Below are 15,000 nucleotides of genomic sequence, written 5' to 3'. Positions count from 1 at the left end.
CATGCCATGCTGCCGGCCAAGGCCGCGGCATGCCATGCTGCTGGCCAAGGCCGCGGCATGACATGCTGGCCAAGGCCGGGGCATGGCAAGCTGCTGGCCAAGGTCGTGGCATGGCAAGCTGCTGGCCAAGGCCGGGGCATAGCACGCTGCTGGCCATGGCCGTGGCATGACAAGCTTGCCAAGGCCGGGGCATGGCGTGCTGCTGGCCAAGGCTTTGGCATGCCATGTTGCTGGCCAAGGCTGTGGCATGGCATGCTGCTGGCCAAGGCCGTGGCATGGCATGCTGCTGGCCAAGGCCGTGGCATGGCATGCTGCTGGCCAAGGCCGTGGCATGGCATGCAGCTGGCCAAGGCCGTGGCATGACATGCTTGCCAAGGCCAAGGCATGGCATGCTGCTGGCCAAGGCTTTGGCATGCCATGTTGCTGGCCAAGGCTGTGGCATGGCATGCTGCTGGCCAAGGCCGTGGCATGGCATGCTGCTGGCCAAGGCCGTGGCATGGCATGCTGCTGGCCAAGGCCGGGGCATGGCATGCTGCTGGCCAAGGCCGTGGCATGGCATGCTGCTGGCCAAGGCCGTGGCATGACATGCTTGCCAAGGCCAAGGCATGGCATGCTGCTGGCCAAGGCTTTGGCATGCCATGTTGCTGGCCAAGGCTTTGGCATGCCATGTTGCTGGCCAAGGCTGTGGCATGGCATGCTGGCCTAGGCCAACGTGCCACCGCCACCGCCGCGGGCCGCCACTCGACGCATCCCGTGCTTGGCTATGTAGTTTCGATGCCACAAGCCAATGCCACAAGCCAAGCGATGGCATGTGCCAAGCGCCCGCCTAGTGTCACAGACAGAGAAATCCTGATGCTGCCCTCACTAGAAAATGCTGGAAGCCTAAGGAGATTGCTGGAACTCTCTAGAGAATGGCTAGAAGATGGGAAGCTAATAGAAGGATCTAGAATTCTCTAGAGCAGTCAAGAAGATAATAAGCCCAGGGAGATTGTAGAGCATGCTGGAAGCTTCTAGAATTCCCTGGAGCATTGTAGAAACTTGTATATAGTTAGAGGCTATGGTAGAATCTTCTAGACATACTAGAATAGTCTTAGAGTACTCTAGTTAAAGGGAAGTGTCTAGAACACTCTCCATTAATATGATTCTAGAATAATCTTTGTAAGGCTATATAAAGGGGAGGCCCTCATTTGGCCAAACCACTCAAGTTGCAATATAATATAAGCATTTCCCAAGAGCTCTCTAAGTTTCTCAAAACTCTCTTGTGTGTGCATTCCCCTAGCTCCCTTCCACTAAAGGCTTACTTAGGTGCAAGCAACGCGTGCTACAAGCATCTAAGGCCGCACGGTTGGCTTGGAAAAACTGAGGGTTGGTTCAGAAATTCCAAGGCCGTGACAGTTGGTATCAGAGCGGGTTGCGAAGGCGTCGTGACTAAGGAAGGAAGGGCACTATGTCAGAAGTAGTTCACACCGAAGAGAACCGCGGAAGGGAGGCTGCTGCAAACTTGGGCAAGAGGGCGAAAGACAAGTCACGGGATGTGATGAGTGCCATGGACACCCGTGTGGTCAAGATTGAATTTGCTGTGGCCGATGTCAAGGAGCGTCTTGATCGGCTGGAACAAGCGATGGGGCAACTCGATGGCAACGTGGAAAGCCAAGTCGAGGAATTGCTTGAGTCCGTGCGGGACACCATCCGGATCAACTCTGAAGCGCAGAGGCAAGAAAGCTATGACTTTTAGGAACGGATCCTGAAGGCTATTTGTCAACTCCAAGACCAAGTCCAAGAGCTGAAGGAAGGCTTGGAAGAGACACGGGCGGATTGGGCCATATGCAAGCGAGCTGTGGCTAGTGGCGGTGTTGCCACCAATGCGGGATTCACTCCAAGGCTGGAGGCACCCAAGCCTAAGGAGTTTGATGGCAAAAGGGACGCCAAGGAGCTGGATGACTACCTTTGGCACTTAGAGAGGTATTTTGAAGCTTTAAACTTAAACGATGAGCTTGCGAAGGTACGCACCGCTTCTCTCTACCTCACTAAGTTAGCTGGAGTTTGGTGGCGTCGTAAGCACGCTGAAATGGAAAGAGGCATTTGCACTATCTCTTCATGGGAACAATTCAAGAATGAACTAATGAGACAATTCTATCCGGAAAATGTGGCATATGAAGCACGTTTGAGGATGAGGGAGTTGAAGCACACCCACTCTATCCGGGATTATGTCCAAGAATTCTCTGGGTTAATGCTTCAAATCCCTAACATGAGTGATGATGACTTGCTCTTTAACTTCACAGCAGGGCTTAAGCAGTGGGCACAATTGGAACTACAACGAAGAGGCGTCAAGGATATCTCCACTGCACTCACCGTGGCTGAGACATTGGTGGAATACACGAAGTCGGAAGCTTCTAACTTGGAGTCCACCAAGGAGGGTCAAGGCAAAGGTGGGGGGGCCACATGCGCCAAAGAATGGAAGGATTCTAAGGCTTCAAGGTACAGAGAAGGTAGAAGCAAGTCACCAACGGGCAAAGACTGGAGGAATGAGTCAAAGAAAGAAAGCAAGCCCAAGGATAACTGCTTCATCTGCGATGGGCCACATTGGGCGCGCGATTGCCCAAAGAGGAAGAGTCTTAGTGCAATGCTGGAAAAGCAAGAAAGGGAAGAAAATGAGGAGCAGGCTTGCATGGGTTCTCTGCAGCTGCTTGGTGCCATAGAAGCAAAGCCTACTGCATCAACCCAAGGGGATAAGGGCTTGATGTACGTAGAGGGAAAAATCAATGGGAAGGCGGCCCAAGTCATGGTAGACACAGGGGCTTCCCACAACTTCATCAAGGCGGAAGAGGCCAAGCGGCTTGGTCTAAGACTTGACAGGGGTCAAGCATTAATGAAGACAGTAAACGCCAAGGCAAAGCCTGTGGATGGCATGGCTCGAGGGGTCGAGCTACACCTTGGTGGATGGCACGGGAAAGTGAACTTCTCAATTGCATCACTGGATGACTATGATGTGGTGCTAGGGATGGAGTTCCTGCGAGAGTTCAACGTGGCAATGTTGCCTCGCGACAACAAAATGTGCATCATGGAGGGTGGGCCTTACATGGTGCCAATGGTGAGCAAGGAAAATACTAAACTCCAACTTCTATCTGCTATTGAGTTGGGGGCGGACAAAGACAAGGTAGAAGGCGCTACCAAAAGGATGATTAGCGGGCAAGCGGCCAAGAAGGTTCTCTCCACACCGCAAGTCAAGGGAGACTCAAAGAAGGGAGAGACTACCTACCAAGCTATCCTCCAAGGCAAAGGAGGAGCAAGACCTAAGAGACTTCCACCAAGGGGAAAGGTGGATCACAAGAAGAAGAAAAAGCAAGGCGCCAAGACAACTTATCAAGCACAAAGGGCAAGTGCAACTCCCTATGGCAAGGAGGCAAGGAAAAATTTGCAAGGACGGCGCGACGAGGGCGTCGCTGCATTAGGTGGGGGAGAATGTCACAGACAGAGAAATCCTGATGCTGCCCTCACTAGAAAATGCTGGAAGCCTAAGGAGATTGCTGGAACTCTCTAGAGAATGGCTAGAAGATGGGAAGCTAATAGAAGGATCTAGAATTCTCTAGAGCAGTCAAGAAGATAATAAGCCCAGGGAGATTGTAGAGCATGCTGGAAGCTTCTAGAATTCCCTGGAGCATTGTAGAAACTTGTATATAGTTAGAGGCTATGGTAGAATCTTCTAGACATACTAGAATAGTCTTAGAGTACTCTAGTTAAAGGGAAGTGTCTAGAACACTCTCCATTAATATGATTCTAGAATAATCTTTGTAAGGCTATATAAAGGGGAGGCCCTCATTTGGCCAAACCACTCAAGTTGCAATATAATATAAGCATTTCCCAAGAGCTCTCTAAGTTTCTCAAAACTCTCTTGTGTGTGCATTCCCCTAGCTCCCTTCCACTAAAGGCTTACTTAGGTGCAAGCAACGCGTGCTACAAGCATCTAAGGCCGCACGGTTGGCTTGGAAAAACTGAGGGTTGGTTCAGAAATTCCAAGGCCGTGACACTAGGCATAGGCGTGGCCTGTGGCCTGGCCATGCTGGCCAGCCTTAAGGGAGGTGCCCCCCCCTTATAATAGCCTGTTAAGCCCTTTTCAATCTGGCAGGAGGAAACATGAAGCATGTTCGAGGAGTCATAATGGGGTTTTTTTAAAAAGTAATGGTTTTTTGCCAAAACTTTCAACATGAAAGTTGTATGAAATAATTTAATACACCATAAAAAAAATTATAAAAAAATATTTGGCCACCGGAATATTTTATTTTAATTTATTTCAATTTTAATACTTAAAAAATAATAAAAATTACTAAAAATACTCAAAAAATTCTAGAAAAATTCCAACAATTATAAGATGAGGCACTAGTAATTATAGTAATTTTTTTAATTATTTTTTTATTTTTAATTTATTTTATTATAATTTTTATGAGTAAATAAATAATTAAAAAGCCCGACGAACGTGCAAAAACTCTTAGAGAAACCCAGCAAGCATCGGATAGCTCGAATGCAAATAACAAACGCAACAGGCAACTTCCGAGGGACATACTTTTCCCAACAAGCTTCCACTGGGGAAAGCACTAGCAACGGGTTCGCAAGTCAAAGGCAACCAAACGGCTATTACCCGAGGGACAAGCATTTCGCAGGGCAACATATACGTAAGTCAAAGCCAAACCAAATGGCAATTACACGAGGGACAGGATTGCTTGCCAAGGGCGTGGCATGCGATGTTCTAGCCCAAGGCAAAGGCACGCCACGCTGCGGGACAAGGCCGTGGCAAGACATGCGGCTGGCCTTGGCCTTGGCATGGCATGCCGCCGGCTTTGGCTGGGCTGCGTTGGCCTTGCCATGGAATGTTGCTGGCTTCGGATGGGCTGCCTTGGCCTTGGCCTTGGCCGTGGCATGGCATGCTGCTGGCCTTGGCCTTGGCCTTGGCATGGCATGCTGGCGGCTTTGGCTGGGCTGCCTTGGCCGTGGCATGGCATGCTGCTGGCCTAGGCCTTGGCATGGCATGCTGCTGGCTTTGGCTGGCAGCCTTGGTCGTGGCATGGCATGCTGCTGGCCTTGGCCTTGGCATGGCATGCCGCCGGCTTTGGCTGGGCTGCGTTGGCCGTGGCATGGCATGCTGCTGGCCTTGGCCTTGGCATGGCATGCTGCTGGCTTTGGCTGGCCTGCCTTGGCCGTGGCATGGCATGCTGCTGGCCTAGGCCTTGGCATGGCATGCTGCTGGCTTTGGCTGGCCTGCCTTGGCCGTGGCATGGCATGCTGCTGGCCTAGGCCATGGCATGGCATGCTGCTGGCTTTGGCTGGCCTGCCTTGGCCGTGGCATGGCATGCTGCTGGCCTTGGCCTTGACATGGCATGCTGCTGGCTTTGGCAGGCCTGCCTTGGCCGTGGCATGGCATGCTGCTGGCCTAGGCCTTGGCATGGCATGCTGCTGGATTTGGCTGGGCTGCCTTGGCCGTGGCATGGCATGCTGCTGGCCTTGGCCTTGGCATGGCATGCTGCTGGCTTTGGCTGGGCTGCCTTGGCCGTGGCATGGCATGCTGCTGGCCTAGGCCTTGGCATGGCATGCTGCTGGCTTTGGCTGGGCTGCCTTGGCCGTGGCATGGCATGCTGCTGGCCTAGGCCTTGGCATGGCATGCTGCTGGCTTTGGCTGGGCTGCCTTGGCCGTGGCATGGCATGTTGCTGGCCTTGGCCTTGGCATGGCATGCTGCTGGCTTTGGCAGGCCTGCCTTGGCCGTGGCATGGCATGCTGCTGGCCTAGGCCTTGGCATGGCATGCTGCTGGCTTTGGCTGGGCTGCCTTGGCCGTGGCATGGCATGCTGCTGGCCTTGGCCTTGGCATGGCATGTTGCTGGCTTTGGCTGGGCTGCCTTGGCCGTGGCATGGCATGCTGCTGGCCTAGGCCTTGGCATGGCATGCTGCTGGCTTTGGCTGGGCTGCCTTGGCCGTGGCATGGCATGCTGCTGGCCTTGGCCTTGGCATGGCATGCTGCTGGCTTTGGCTGGGCGGCCTTGGCCGTGGCATGGCATGCTGCTGGCCTAGGCCTTGGCATGGCATGCTGCTGGCTTTAGCTGGGCTGCCTTGGCCGTGGCATGGCATGCTGCTGGCCTTGGCCTTGGCATGGCATGCTGCTGGCTTTGGCTGGGCTGCCTTGGCCGTGGCATGGCATGCTGCTGGCCTAGGCCTTGGCATGGCATGCTGATGGCTTTGGCTGGGCTGCCTTGGCCGTGGCATGGCATGCTGCTGGCCTTGGCCTTGGCATGGCATGCTGCTGGCTTTGGCTGGGCTGCCTTGGCCGTGGCATGGCATGCTGCTGGCCTAGGCCTTGGCATGGCATGCTGCTGGCTTTGGCTGGGCTGCCTTGGCCGTGGCATGGCATGCTGCTGGCCTTGGCCTTGGCATGGCATGCTGCTGGCTTTGGCAGGCCTGCCTTGGCCGTGGCATGGCATGCTGCTGGCCAAGGCCTTGGCCTGGCATGCTGCTGGCTTTGGCTGGGCTGCCTTGGCCGTGGCATGGCATGCTGCTGGCCTTGGCCTTGGCATGGCATGCTGCTGGCTTTGGCTGGCCTGCCTTGGCCGTGGCATGGCATGCTGCTGGCCTAGGCCTTGGCATGGCATGCTGCTGGCTTTGCCTGGGCTGCCTTGGCCGTGGCATGGCATGCTGCTGGCCTTGGCCTTGGCATGGCATGCTGCTGGCTTTGGCTGGCCTGCCTTGGCCGTGGCATGGCATTCTGCTGGCCTTGGCCTTGGCATGGCATGCTGCTGGCTTTGGCTGGGCTGCCTTGGCCGTGGCATGCCATGCTGCTGGCCTAGGCCTTGGCATGGCATGCTGCTGGCTTTGGCTGGGCTGCCTTGGCCGTGGCATGGCATGCTGCTGGCCTTGGCCTTGGCATGGCATGCTGCTGGCTTTGGCAGGCCTGCCTTGGCCGTGGCATGGCATGCTGCTGGCCTAGGCCTTGGCATGGCATGCTGCTGGCTTTGGCTGGGCTGCCTTGGCCGTGGCATGGCATGCTGCTGGCCTTGGCCTTGGCATGGCATGCTGCTGGCTTTGGCTGGGCTGCCTTGGCCGTGGCATGGCATGCTGCTGGCCTTGGCCTTGGCATGGCATGCTGCTGGCTTTGGCTGGGCTGCCTTGGCCGTGGCATGGCATGCTGCTGGCCTTGGCCTTGGCATGGCAAGCTGCTGGCTTTGGTTGGGCTGCCTTGGCCGTGGCATGGCATGCTGCTGGCCTTGGCTGCGCTGCCTTGGCCGTGGCATGGCATGCTGCTGGCCTTGGCCTTGGCCTGGCATGCTGCTGGCTTTGGCTGGGCTGCCTTGGCCGTGGCATGGCATGCTGCTGGCCTTGGCCTTGGCATGGCATGCTGCTGGCTTTGGCTGGGCTGCCTTGGCCGTGGCATGGCATGCTGCTGGCCTTGGCCTTGGCATGGCATGCTGCTGGCTTTGGCTGGGCTGCCTTGGCCGTGGCATGGCATGCTGCTGGCCTTGGCCTTGGCATGGCATGCTGCTGGCTTTGGCAGGCCTGCCTTGGCCGTGGCATGGCATGCTGCTGGCCTAGGCCTTGGCATGGCATGCTGCTGGCTTTGGCTGGGCTGCCTTGGCCGTGGCATGGCATGCTGCTGGCCTTGGCCTTGGCATGGCATGCTGCAGGCTTTGGCTGGCCTGCCTTGGCCGTGGCATGGCATGCTGCTGGCCTAGGCCTTGGCATGGCATGCTGCTGGCTTTGGCTGGGCTGCCTTGGCCGTGGCATGGCATGCTGCTGGCCTAGGCCTTGGCATGGCATGCTGCTGGCTTTGGCTGGGCTGCCTTGGCCGTGGCATGGCATGCTGCTGGCCTTGGCCTTGGCATGGCATGCTGCTGGCTTTGGCAGGCCTGCCTTGGCCGTGGCATGGCATGCTGCTGGCCTAGGCCTTGGCATGGCATGCTGCTGGCTTTGGCTGGGCTGCCTTGGCCGTGGCATGGCATGCTGCTGGCCTAGGCCTTGGCATGGCATGCTGCTGGCTTTGGCTGGGCTGCCTTGGCCGTGGCATGGCATGCTGCTGGCCTTGGCCTTGGCATGGCATGCTGCTGGCTTTGGCAGGCCTGCCTTGGCCGTGGCAAGGCCTGCTGCTGGCCTAGGCCTTGGCATGGCATGCTGCTGGCTTTGGCTGGGCTGCCTTGGCCGTGGCATGGCATGCTGCTGGCCTTGGCCTTGGCCTTGGCATGGCATGCTGCTGGCTTTGGCTGGGCTGCCTTGGCCGTGGCATGGCATGCTGCTGGCCTTGGCCTTGGCATGGCATGCTGCTGGCTTTGGCTGGGCTGCCTTGGCCGTGGCATGGCATGCTGCTGGCCTTGGCCTTGGCATGGCAAGCTGCTGGCTTTGGCTGGGCTGCCTTGGCCGTGGCAGGGCATGCTGCTGGCCTTGGCTGGGCTGCCTTGGCCGTGGCATGGCATGCTGCTGGCCTTGGCCTTGGCATGGCATGCTGCTGGCTTTGGCTGGGCTGCCTTGGCCGTGGCATGGCATGCTGCTGGCCTTGGCCTTGGCATGGCAAGCTGCTGGCTTTGGCTGGGCTGCCTTGGCCGTGGCATGGCATGCTGCTGGCCTTGGCCTTGGCATGGCATGCTGCTGGCTTTGGCTGGCCTGCCTTGGCCGTGGCATGGCATGCTGCTGGCCTAGGCCTTGGCATGGCATGCTGCTGGCTTTGGCTGGGCTGCCTCGGCCGTGGCATGGCATGCTGCTGGCCTAGGCCTTGGCATGGCATGCTGCTGGCTTTGGCTGGGCTGCCTTGGCCGTGGCATGGCATGCTGCTGGCCTTGGCCTTGGCATGGCATGCTGCTGGCTTTGGCAGGCCTGCCTTGGCCGTGGCATGGCATGCTGCTGGCCTAGGCCTTGGCATGGCATGCTGCTGGCTTTGGCTGGGCTGCCTTGGCCGTGGCATGGCATGCTGCTGGCCTAGGCCTTGGCATGGCATGCTGCTGGCTTTGGCTGGGCTGCCTTGGCCGTGGCATGGCATGCTGCTGGCCTTGGCCTTGGCATGGCATGCTGCTGGCTTTGGCAGGCCTGCCTTGGCCGTGGCAAGGCATGCTGCTGGCCTAGGCCTTGGCATGGCATGCTGCTGGCTTTGGCTGGGCTGCCTTGGCCGTGGCATGGCATGCTGCTGGCCTTGGCCTTGGCATGGCATGCTGCTGGCTTTGGCTGGGCTGCCTTGGCCGTGGCATGGCATGCTGCTGGCCTTGGCCTTGGCATGGCATGCTGCTGGCTTTGGCTGGGCTGCCTTGGCCGTGGCATGGCATGCTGCTGGACTTGGCCTTGGCATGGCAAGCTGCTGGCTTTGGCTGGGCTGCCTTGGCCGTGGCATGGCATGCTGCTGGCCTTGGCTGGGCTGCCTTGGCCGTGGCATGGCATGCTGGTGGCCTTGGCCTTGGCATGGCATGCTGCTGGCTTTGGCTGGGCTGCCTTGGCCGTGGCATGGCATGCTGCTGGCCTTGGCCTTGGCATGGCAAGCTGCTGGCTTTGGCTGGGCTGCCTTGGCCGTGGCATGGCATGCTGCTGGCCTTGGCCTTGGCATGGCATGCTGCTGGCTTTGGCTGGCCTGCCTTGGCCGTGGCATGCCATGCTGCTGGCCTTGGCCTTGGCATGGCATGCTGCTGGCTTTGGCTGGGCTGCCTTGGTCGTGGCATGGCATGCTGCTGGAGTTGGCCTTGGCATGGCATGCTGCTGGCTTTGGCAGGCCTGCCTTGGCCGTGGCATGGCATGCTGCTGGCCTAGGCCTTGGCATGGCATGCTGCTGGCTTTGGCTGGGCTGCCTTGGCCGTGGCATGGCATGCTGCTGGCCTTGGCCTTGGCATGGCATGCTGCTGGCTTTGGCAGGCCTGCCTTGGCCGTGGCATGGCATGCTGCTGGCCTAGGCCTTGGCATGGCATGCTGCTGGCTTTGGCTGGGCTGCCTTGGCCGTGGCATGGCATGCTGCTGGCCTAGGCCTTGGCATGGCATGCTGCTGGCTTTGGCTGGGCTGCCTTGGCCGTGGCATGGCATGCTGCTGGCCTTGGCCTTGGCATGGCATGCTGCTGGCTTTGGCAGGCCTGCCTTGGCCGTGGCAAGGCATGCTGCTGGCCTAGGCCTTGGCATGGCATGCTGCTGGCTTTGGCTGGGCTGCCTTGGCCGTGGCATGGCATGCTGCTGGCCTTGGCCTTGGCATGGCATGCTGCTGGCTTTGGCAGGCCTGCCTTGGCCGTGGCAAGGCATGCTGCTGGCCTAGGCCTTGGCATGGCATGCTGCTGGCTTTGGCTGGGCTGCCTTGGCCGTGGCATGGCATGCTGCTGGCCTTGGCCTTGGCATGGCAAGCTGCTGGCTTTGGCTGGGCTGCCTTGGCCGTGGCATGGCATGCTGCTGGCCTTGGCCTTGGCATGGCATGCTGCTGGCTTTGGCAGGCCTGCCTTGGCCGTGGCATGGCATGCTGCTGGCCTAGGCCTTGGCATGGCATGCTGCTGGCTTTGGCTGGGCTGCCTTGGCCGTGGCATGGCATGCTGCTGGCCTAGGCCTTGGCATGGCATGCTGCTGGCTTTGGCTGGGCTGCCTTGGCCGTGGCATGGCATGCTGCTGGCCTTGGCCTTGGGATGGCATGCTGCTGGCTTTGGCAGGCCTGCCTTGGCCGTGGCAAGGCATGCTGCTGGCCTAGGCCTTGGCATGGCATGCTGCTGGCTTTGGCTGGGCTGCCTTGGCCGTGGCATGGCATGCTGCTGGCCTTGGCCTTGGCATGGCATGCTGCTGGCTTTGGCTGGGCTGCCTTGGCCGTGGCATGGCATGCTGCTGGCCTTGGCCTTGGCATGGCATGCTGCTGGCTTTGGCTGGGCTGCCTTGGCCGTGGCATGGCATGCTGCTGGCCTTGGCCTTGGCATGGCAAGCTGCTGGCTTTGGCTGGGCTGCCTTGGCCGTGGCATGGCATGCTGCTGGCCTTGGCTGGGCTGCCTTGGCCGTGGCATGGCATGCTGCTGGCCTTGGCCTTGGCATGGCTTGCTGCTGGCTTTGGCTGGGCTGCCTTGGCCGTGGCATGGCATGCTGCTGGTCTTGGCCTTGGCATGGCAAGCTGCTGGCTTTGGCTGGGCTGCCTTGGCCGTGGCATGGCATGCTGCTGGCCTAGGCCTTGGCATGGCATGCTGCTGGCTTTGGCTGGGCTGCCTTGGCCGTGGCATGGCATGCTGCTGGCCTAGGCCTTGGCATGGCATGCTGCTGGCTTTGGCTGGGCTGCCTTGGCCGTGGCATGGCATGCTGCTGGCCTTGGCCTTGGCATGGCATGCTGCTGGCTTTGGCTGGCCTGCCTTGGCCGTGGCATGCCATGCTGCTGGCCATGGCCTTGGGGCTGGGCTGCCTTGGCTGCGGTTCTTATCACTAGACGTGCGTTGCGCGACCATGCGCGCAACACGCGCACCGTGGTCAAAAGACCACGCGCGCGGTATTCGCACAGGCCACGCTGCCCACGCCGCGGGCATGCCAGGCCAGGCTGCCCTGGCCGGCTGCATGCCAGGCCGCCCAGGCCGTGCGCATGCCATGCCGTGCTGCCCAGGCCAGCTGCATGCCAGGCCGCCCAGGCCGTGCGCATGCCATGCCGTGCTGCCCACGCCGCGGGCATGCCAGGCCGGCTGCATGCCAGGCCGCCCAGGCCGTGCGCATGCCATGCCGTGCTGCCCACGCCGCGGGCATGCCAGGCCGGCTGCATGCCAGGCCGCCCAGGCCGTGCGCATGCCATGCCGTGCTGCCCATGCCGCGCGCATGCCAGGCCGCCCACGCCCGTGCGGATGCCACGCCATGCTGCCCAAGGCCGCGCCCAGGCCGCGCAAGGCCGCGCCCAGGCCGCGCAAGGCCGCGCAAGGCCGCCCAAGGCCGCGGTCCAGGCCGCCCAAGGCCGCGGCCGAGCCGCCCCAGGCCGCAGCCCAGGCCGCGGTCGAGCCGCAGTGCATGTAACCCAAGGCCGCAGCCCAGGCCGCGCCCAACATGGGGCGTACCTGCCACTGCCTTGCCCTGGGCAAGGGAGGTGCCCCCCCTTATAATAGCCTGTTAAGCCCTTTTCAGTCTGGCAGGAGGAAACATCAAGCATGTTCGAGGAGTCATAATGGGGTTTTTTTAAAAAGTAATGGTTTTTTGCCAAAACTTTCAACATGAAAGTTGTAGGAAATAATTTAATACACCATAAAAAAAATTAAAAAAAATATTTTTTTACCGAAAATATTTTATTTTAATTTATTTCGATATTAATACTTAAAAAATAATAAAAATTAATAAAAATGGTCAAAAAATTATGGAAAAATTCCCATAATTAAAGGATGATTCACTAGTAATTATAGAAATTATTAAATTATTTTTTTCATTTTTTTTATTTTATTTTGATTTTTTTATGCCAAATAAGGGCTTTAAAAATTCGAAAAGCTCCAGAAAAATTGCAAAAAAATAGGGAATGACATTTAAAATTGATTGTAGTGCATTTTTAATTGTGTTGCACGGTTTGGGTAAGATTATAAAAGAATCATGTTCAAAAAGATCGATCGAGGCGGTGGCATGCCATGGCCTTGGCCTTGGCCATGCCTTGCACAGGGACTTGGCCTTGCCCACTGCCTTGGCCTTGGCCTTGGCCTTGGCTTTGGCCTTGGCCTTGGCCTTGGCATGGCATGGCATGCTCGCCGAGGCCGTGGCATGCCTTGCTGCTAGCCAAGGCCGTGGCGTGGCATGCTCGCCCAGCCCGTGGCATGCCATGCTCGCCCAGCCCGTGGCACGCCATGTTGGCCCAAGGCATTGGCATGGCATGCCGGCCAAGGCATGCTGGCCAACGTTGCACAAGGCGGTGCCATGGCATGGCATGCTGACCAAGACCGTGCCATGGCATGCTGGGCGAGGCCGGGGCATGGCATGCTGGCCGAGGCCGTGGCTTGCCATGCCGCCACGGCCGTGGCATGCCGGGCAACGGACCGGCATGGCCCAGCCCGTGGCACGCCATGTTGGCCCAAGGCATTGGCATGGCATGCCGGCCAAGGCATGCTGGCCAACGCTGCGGCACGGCGAGCTGGACAAGGCGGTGCCATGGCATGGCATGCTGACCGAGGCCGTGGCATGGCATGTTGGGCGACGCCGTAGCAAGGCATGCGGGCCGAGGCCGTGGCATGGCATGTTTGCAACGCCGTGGCAAGACATGCGGGCCGTGGCATGGCATGGCATGCGGGCCGAGGCCGTGGCACGACATGTTGGCCAAGGCTAAGGCATGGCACGCCGGGCAACGCGGTGGCATGGCATGCCGGGCAACGCGGTGGCAAGGCATGCGGGCCGGGGCCGTGGCATGGCATGTTGGGCGACGCCGTAGCAAGGCATGCGGGCCGAGGCCGTGGCATGTCATGCGAGCCGAGGCCGTGGCATGGCATGCGGGCCGAGGCCGTGGCATGGCAAGTTGGGCGACGTCGTGGCAAGGCATGCGGGCCGAGGCCGTGGCATGTCATGCGGGCCGAGGCCGTGGCTTGGCATGCGGGCCGAGGCCGTGGCATGGAATGTTGGGCGACGCCGTAGCAAGGCATGCGGGCCGAGGCCGTGGCATGGCATGCGGGCCGAGGCCGTGGCATGGCATGCGGGCCGAGGCCGTGGCATGGCATGTTGGGCGACGCCGTAGCAAGGCATGCGGGCCGAGGCCGTGGCTCGACATGTTGGCCAAGGCCGTGGCTCGACATGTTGGCCAAGGCTAAGGCATGGCACCACGGGCAACGCGGTGGCATGGCATGCTGGGCAACGCGGTGGCAAGGCATGCGGGCCGAGGCCGTGGCATGGCATGTTGGGCAACGCCGTAGCAAGGCATGCGGGCCGAGGCCGTGGCATGGCATGCGGGCCGTGGCCGTGGCATGGCATGTTGGGCGACGCCGTGGCATGGCATGCGGGCCGAGGCCGTGGCATGGCATGTTTCGCAACGCCGTGGCAAGACATGCGGGCCGTGGCATGGCATGGCATGCGAGCCGAGGCCTTGGCGTGGCATGTTGGGCAACGCCGTGGCAAGGCATGCGGGCCGAGGCCGTGGCAGGGCATGCGGGCCGAGGCCGTGGCATGTCATGCGGGCCGAGGCCGTGGCATGTCATGCGGGCCGAGGCCGTGGCATGGCATGCGGGCCGAGGCCGTGGCATGGCATGCGGGCCGAGGCCGTGGCATGGCATGTTGGGCGACGCCGTTGCAAGGCATGCGGGCCGAGGCCGTGGCATGGCATGTTGGGCGACGCCGTGGCATGGCATGCGGGCCGAGGCCGTGGCAAGGCATGTTTGGCAACGCCTTGGCAAGACATGCGGGCCGTGGCATGGCATGGCATGCGGGCCGAGGCCGTGGCATGGCATGTTGGGCAACGCCGTGGCAAGGCATGCGGGCCGAGGCCGTGGCATGGCATGTTGGGCAACGCCGTAGCAAGGCATGCGGGCCGAGGCCGTGGCATGGCATGCGGGCCGTGGCCGTGGCATGGCATGTTGGGCGACGCCGTGGCATGGCATGCGGGCCGAGGCCGTGGCATGGCATGTTTGGCAACGCCGTGGCAACACATGCGGGCCGTGGCATGTCATGGCATGCGGGCCGAGGACGTGGCATGGCATGTTGGGCAACGCCGTGGCAGGGCATGCGGGCCGAGGCCGTGGCATGGCATGCGGGCCGAGGCCGTGGCATGTCATGCGGGCCGAGGCCGTGGCATGGCATGCGGGCCGAGGCCGTGGCATGGCATGCGGGCCGAGGCCGTGGCATGGCATGCGGGCCGAGGCCGTGGCATGGCATGTTGGGCGACGCCGTAGCAAGGCATGCGGGCCGAGGCCGTGGCATGGCATGTTGGGCGACGCCGTAGCATGGCATGCGGGCCGAGGCCGTGGCTCGACATGTTGGCCAAGGCTAAGGCATGGCACGACGGGCAACGCGGTGGCATGGCATGCTGGGCAACGCGGTGGCAAGGCATGCGGGCCGAGGCCGTGGCATGGCATGTTGGGCAACGCCGTAGCAAGGCATGCGG

This window comes from Camellia sinensis, unplaced genomic scaffold (genome assembly GCF_055761805.1).
Source record: "Camellia sinensis isolate YWXY unplaced genomic scaffold, ASM5576180v1 Unanchor6, whole genome shotgun sequence".
NCBI lineage: Eukaryota > Viridiplantae > Streptophyta > Magnoliopsida > Ericales > Theaceae > Camellia > Camellia sinensis.
This window is presented reverse-complemented; position numbering follows the sequence as displayed.